Genomic DNA, 7,500 nt, shown 5'->3' on the forward strand with positions numbered 1-7,500 from the left:
CTCTCTCCTGTTTCTTCTCTTCTTTCTCCTGTTTCTCTCTCTCTCTCTCTCTGTTTCTCTCTCTCTCTCTCCTGTTTCTCTCTCTCTCCTGTTTCTTTCTCTCTCCTGTTTCTTTCTCTCTCCTGTTTCTCCCTCTCTCCTGTTTCTCTCTCTCTCTCTCTCTCTCCTGTGTCTCTCTCTCATTCATAGGTGGATATATATATATATATATATATATATATATAGGTGGATATATATATATATATATATATATATATATATATATATATATATATAGGTGGATATATATATATATATATATATCCACCTATCTCTTACCATTGCTCTCTCTCTCCTCCTGTTTTTCTCTCCTATCTCTCTATCCAACTATCTCTCTCTCCCATTTTCTGAAACTCTGCTTCTGTGGGTAGAGGTTGGATGTGTGAGTGTGTGGATGTGTTTTTGGCCTTAAGTATGACTTGCCTTTGCCTGATACATAGCAGTATATAGGACTGTGTGTCAGTTTGTATATGAGTCTGCTCAGGCTGCTGGTATTTAATAGCGCCTGGTAGGTTGTCTTGAGCACTGATGAAGATAATTACAGTTAGAGCGAGTGCCTCTGGGGAGGGCAGCCTCCTGCAAGTAAATCCTCCACTCACTTCTCTCTCTCTCGGGGCAGGCCTGCAACACAAGCACGACTCACTCCCCTACTACCACCACCCTACATGACTTAGCGCTGACTTAACTTTGACTTGGCAGTGACTTAACCTTGATTTGGCAGGATTTTACTGCCAAAGTCAAACAGGAAATGAAATAGAATGAAAGGGAATCCTGCAAAAGCTCAAACATATGTGCCAGAGAATAGCCTACTTTCAAAGAGAATAGGAATGGCAAGCATATAAACGCTCTCACGCTGTGTTGTCACAATACCAGTATTTCGATACTAAGACGTAAGGAGACAAAGGAAGCAGAACATGAAGCGGACTACATTTCTCGAGGAAAACAGTCCTAATGTTGGAAAGAACAGTCACATTAGTTTTATTTTGGTAGGTTTTAAAGGACCGTAGAGCTCAGTCTGCTTCGTGTTTTCATTTTTGCCATGGAAAATGTTTATTGTAGGAGACAACACTGTTAACGCTGGTGCCTCAACATTTCACATGTTAACACTGTAGCATTTCCTGTGACAAATTAAACACTAATCATTAGTGATTAGGCTTGGGTGATACCCCGGTATACAGTATAAACGGTATATTTCAAAATACAGACGGTATGATTTTCGATACCGTAACAACAAAAAATCTGAAGCAGCGCCCCTTGTGTGCACATTCGGTAATACCGTATACCCGGTATGGTACAGAAATGTTATGACGGTGTGATCATCTGCCTTCCGCCCAAACCTATTAGTGATTGGTGAAAAAATCCATACTTACATATTGTGATATTATTTTTGGATGATATTATATTGATATTTGACTTCAAGTATCAATTAGTAAAAAAATTAAATAAAATGTTGCTACTGTGGGTGGCGTTGTCCCTTCGCCTTGTTCTCTATCTTCTTTTTAAATAGTGAGCCAACATGTTTTCAGACCTTTTATTTCCCTGACTGAACAAAACTACTTTTCTCTTGTCTCTCTGCAGCAGACATATGGTGAGCAATACGTTTGGAACATCACATCGCAAGAAAATCGATGTATCGAATCGCAATACATATAGAATTGTGAGAATCATAATATATATCGTATCCGCTCCAAAGTATCGTGATAATATGGAATTGTGAGGTCCCTGGCAATTCCCAGCACTACTAATCATGCATTCCTGCATGTGGTTCCATTGTGGGGAAAGAAATACACATCAATAACTCCCTTTAGACCGAGACAACAGGCAATGGGATAAAAGGACTATTTATGCATGGCAGGGTAAAGTGTGGCTTTAGTCCTTCCATGGTATTACAGTGGTTTACTGGTATGTGGGTCTCTCAGTCAGTGTAGTGGGGATAAAGTGCTGTTGGCATCCCACTCCTCTATTGTTTGTCACAAGGTAACTGTCAGTGCCTGGAGGGACACTGCCAGCCCCACTTCACATTCAGCAGCTGTTGTTTTAGGATATTTTCCTCTCCTTTTCTCCTCCCTTTTCTCCCTCTTTGGTGACAGAGAGGAGTCATCCCTAATCGCTCTGAAGTTTTTTCTGCTCCCCCTCTCCAACTGTTCACCAGGTACACGACATCTGCTTTATTTAAGGTGGTGTTTTTCAAGATGCCAGAAATTAAAATGAGTTAGAAAATACATTTTTTCTCCTCAGCAGACTTTGTCAGAACTTGTCAGATTAATATTGAGATCCACTGGTTTTGTTGTGCCAACCCATGCTAGCCTGTTAATGATTTACTCACTGTGTGAAGACCTCTCAAGGCAATGTTAGCTCTGAAAAGCAGCCCGTTCCATCCTAAAGATGTCTCCTTTCTGTTGAGTCCACAGAGACCCAACACCACTTCTCATTTTACAATGTTATTATTTTTAAGAAGCAGGTGTTATTAGGCCGAAACACTGTAGGCTCTTTCTGCTGACTTCATAACACTCTATAATATAACACACACACACACACACACACACACACACACACACACACACACACACACACACACACACACACACACACAGGGCTCTACAGTGCGACATTTTATTCCTAAATACCTTCTTTGTGTGCTCCGTGTAAAAATAAAAAAAAGTCAGCGTAGAGCCCTGACACACACACACACACACACACACACACACACACACACACACACACACACACACACTAGGGTTTCCATTAGCCAGTTTTCTTTTAGAAAAGCCAATTCTCCGTGAGAAGAAAAAATCCCATTGCGTAATAATGTTTTTTAACCTGTGTGTCGTATGGCAATTGCTCGGCCTCTGACCACAAGGCACTACAGAGGGTAGTGCGTACGGCACAGTACATCACTGGGACTAAGCTGCCTGCCATCCAGGACCTCTACACCAGGCGGTGTCAGAGGAAGGCCCTAAAAATTGTCAAAGACCCCAGCCACCCCAGTCATAGACTGTTCTCTCTACTACCGCATGGCAAGCGGTACCGGAGCGCCAAGTCTAGGACAAAAAGGCTTCTCAACAGTTTTTACCCCCAAGCCATAAGACTCCTGAACAGGTAATCAAATGGCTACCCGGACTATTTGCATTGTGTGCCCCCCCCCCCAACCCCTCTTTTATGCTGCTGCTACTCTCTGTTTATCATATATGCATAGTCACTTTAACTATACATTCATGTACATACTACCTCAATTTAGCCGACCAACCAGTGCTCCCGCACATTGGCTAACCGGGCTATCTGCACTGTGTCCCGCCACCCACCACCCGCCAACCCCTCTTTTACGCTACTGCTACTCTCTGTTCATCATATATACATAGTCACTTTAACCATATCTACATGTACATACTACCTCAATCAGCCTGACTAACCGGTGTCTGTATGTAGCCTCGCTACTGTTATAGTCTCGCTACTGTTATTAACCTGTCTTTTTAACTGTTGTTTTATTTCTTTACTTACCTATTGTTCAACTAATACCTTTTTACACTATTGGTTAGAGCCTGTAAGTAAGCATTTCACTGTAAGGTCTACACCTGTTGTATTCAGCGCACGTGACAAATAAACTTTGATTTGATTCATTGATGTAAATACATTTGACCGGCCATGCTTATTGGTCTATAGGTTAATTTGCATAATTTTGTGGAATTAAATTAGCCCGTGTGTATATTCGTTATTTATCACACGCGCACAGCATTCAGAGGCTTTGAGCGGAAAATCTGTCACAGCACAAGAGCTGCTGCTACACCATCTCAAACAGCAAAAATGTTGTAAACTAAATGTAAAAATGCATACAGCACATAGGCAACGGAACGTAGGCTACGTCACCGCGTCACACACCACTTTGCAATGAGCTGGAGGCACTATGCATTTTGAAAACATGTACTTCATTGTTGGAAACCTGAAAGTTTTACTACATATTATGAGGCATGTCTTACCTTGCTTCAAAGTAGCCTAGCCAAAATCAGACCCTATCCGCGGAAGCAGTTATTTATGTCCAGTAGCCAAATTCACAATCCTAGTCATATTAGTAAACCATGCTAGTTGTTGCATATTTAGATCTCCCCTCTTTCTTCATTTTAATGGATATTTTCATCTCTGTCACATGAAACAGCTGGCTTTTGACAATACTGTGTTCCCGATAATTGCATTATGGAACCACCATTCACGTGTAGCCTACTGCCTTGTGTGTATTGCTGCGCTTTATAATAGGAAGAAATACGTTTAGCAACATTTTAAGCTAAATGTTCTGATCTGTTGCTTTTTAAAGTTTTTGGGATGTATCCTAGTCCTACTGGTTGTATGAATCTGGGATCTATCATCCCACAACTGTCCCAGAGTCAGTTTGGAATAGGCTCTTTCTTTCTCTCACAGAACAAGCTGGCCAGTAGAATAGGCTCTTTCTTTCTCTCACAGAACAACAAGCTGGCCAGTAGAATAGGCTCTTTCTTTCTCTCACAGAACAACAAGCTGGCCAGTAGAATAGGCTCTTTCTTTCTCTCACAGAACAACAAGCTGGCCAGTAGAATAGGCTATTTCTTTCTCTCACAGAACAAGCTGGCCAGTAGAATAGGCTATTTCTTTCTCTCACAGAACAAGCTGGCCAGTAGAATAGGCTATTTCTTTCTCTCACAGAACAAGCTGGCCAGTAGAATAGGTCAACTTTTCTACTATGGGGGATAATAGATTGACATAGGCTAGTGATTTTGCTGTTTGTCTTGTTGGCTGAGGAAAAGTAAATGTGGACATCAGAATTCGATAAGAAGGACCGTACTTTGTTGCCTCCTGGACTTGCATGTTCTGTTAACATGAAGTACCTTCATCTAAATGTGATTTCTGCCATTCTTAGCGCTGTGGGTGGACACCATAATCAAGTTACGCACCCAATGCATATGGGTTTGGTACATTTCTCACATGTCTGGTCAATTAAAATGGTGGCGTTGGACATTTGACCAGCACATTTTCCTAATGTTAACCCTGACACCACACACACACAGCTAGTGTTCAGACTACAAGGTCACTGTGTAGGGAGTCCCAGAGAGAACCTCACACTAGATTGTTTCTGCTTGCCTCATAGTGAAGTGGGCATGAGGGAGAAGGACAATGGCCAGATATTCACCACACACAACTCACCAGCTCACTCTAACACACAACACTGTGCCCCCACTCACTTTATAACATGCAACACCTCGCACTACTGGATGAGGAACAATCCATCACACTGAATACTGGTTGTTGCTGTTTTTAAAAAGACTCCAGAGAAGACTCATGAGTGGGTCCTCTGCTCTGTTTGTGGCATTCAATATCTTAAGTGTGGGTAAATGTGTGGGTAAATGCACTGCTCAACTTAGGTCAACAGAAGGGTTTTGAATTGAGGCAGTGTAAACGAAAAGCGCTTCATATTAAATGCTTTTGTGAGGCTGTATAAAAATCTAGTGGCCTGTCATTGAACTGTTATACTGTTATTTATATATATATATATATATATAACAGTTCAATGACAGGGCACTAGATTTATATATATGGGGCATAGTGCCAGTGTGCCACTGCCATGGGGATTGTCGCGTGGTCTTGTTTCACACTAGAATGTCTGACACCCCCTTGAAAGAAATAAAAGTAGGCATACATGTGAAACTCACTTCCTTCCAGGCAGAGACACAGGAAAATGACCCACAAATGACCCTCGTTATTCAGTGACGTGAGGGAGACCAATCAGCATACTGCTGTACCTTTTATGGAAGCTCGGCTTTTCTGCCCTAATGAAGTCTCCAGTGCTCCTTACCTGGAAGGTGGTAGCAGTGAACAATGCATGCTAATACAATACTACGCCATCGCAGAAAGTTAAGGTTACTGTTAACATGATTCACCGATCATGCCGTTGACCAGAGAGGGCTACGGATGATATACCTTCTATGAATGCACCTATCTGCTACCCTTTTCTTCATAAACAACTTTGAAATCAAACCTAATTGAATGGATGACTAGAAAGGTAGATTTTAACATTGATTTCAATAAGCCTTACAGTAGGCTAAGTTCTTGATGGTCTTGTTTCCTTGCTCAGGTCAGAGTTCCTCCACTCAAATGAGTTGTGGATGCTCAGCGAAGTGGCCTAGTGCTCTTAGCCCGTATCCTCTTTTTCTCCTCTTCTCATGAATGATGGAGCGCTCCCAGGCAGCTCTGTTTTAAGAGTAACGGCTTGGGCTTGGCCTTGTCATACCACTCTCACCACTAAGTCAGATGGCAGAAGCCCGTCTCCTCCTTCCCCTCATCGGCTTCAGCCTTCAGCAAACCCTTCCTTGTCAGGATGCATGTTTTAAAGGATGTCTGAAATACGGCTTGTTTGATCAGCCCCTCAGACTTTGTTGCACTTGAGGAGGCCTTCATTATTCATCAGCATGTCTTGTAGTGGATCAGGACAGGATTATGCCTTCTGGCCCACACACAAGCTCTTAAGCAGGGACAGAATAAGAAAGGAGAAATTATTTCTAATTTGCACAAATAACCTTGAGACTTGGAGATGATGAACAGTATGGTTTGCTGTTTTTCCAGAGGAAGAATCTCTGTCATGTAACTCCTGCAATACAGAAGTAGCCTTTAGGCTAGACTGCCTGAGTCCTCCTATCAGCAGAGGAATGTAGCCAAAATGACACTCCATGACCAAGACACTTGACTCGACACAGTTTTGTCTTTTAATGTCACAATTAAGAATTGCAGCAGCCTTTCACATTGTTAAGGAAAACAGACCGACTGCACTGTGAATGCACACACTCAGGGTAATGGACCAACCTGACAACACTCAGGGAGTCCAACCTTAACACAAGTGTCTCACATTAAAACCCAATGTCTTTTTAATAGTGCCAACAGCTGGAGCTTGACAGCCTTGCTGCATTTGCTGACTGAGCAAACAGTTTTAACATAGCCTAGGCCTGTCTGCCTGTCTCATTATGGGGGAGAGGCGGATGGAGGGGGGAAGGAAAAACGAAGGCGGAGAGGGGGCAAGAGTGAGAGACGGAAATGGAATGAGTGCACCCTGGAGAACTGAACGTAAATAAGACTTAATCAGAAACACCTGGTATGGCTATTCCTCTAACTGAGAGTCAGTCAAACCTTGAAAAACATCTGGGCTGCGTTGATCATTCCTGAACGTAACCAGATGTTCAAACAGCGGCTTGTGCAGTGTAAAGCCATCTTCGCGCATGTAGGCTTATTTTAAAACATGTCATAGAGGAATGACATTTTCAGGCTAGCACCAAGGATACCATCATGCATGTCAGTCTCACCTGGCTCAAAGTTGAGGAGAGATTGACTGCATCACTATTGGTCTTTGTGTGAGGTGTTGAAGGTACCGAACCATCTGTTCAAGCAGTTGGCACACAGTTTGGACACTCATCGGTAGAACACAAGACATGCAACCAGAGGTCTCTT

At 42.5% G+C, this 7,500-nt stretch overlaps 1 protein-coding gene across 1 annotated transcript in view; it reads left to right on the plus strand.

Annotated features, from left to right (window-relative positions):
• Nucleotides 1–7,500, plus strand: part of suclg2 (succinate-CoA ligase GDP-forming subunit beta) — a 149,993-nt gene that overhangs the window by 20,139 nt on the left and 122,354 nt on the right. The window lies entirely within an intron of this gene.

The sequence above is a fragment of the Salmo trutta genome, chromosome 14 (assembly GCF_901001165.1).
Source record: "Salmo trutta chromosome 14, fSalTru1.1, whole genome shotgun sequence".
Classification (NCBI taxonomy): Eukaryota; Metazoa; Chordata; class Actinopteri; order Salmoniformes; family Salmonidae; genus Salmo; species Salmo trutta.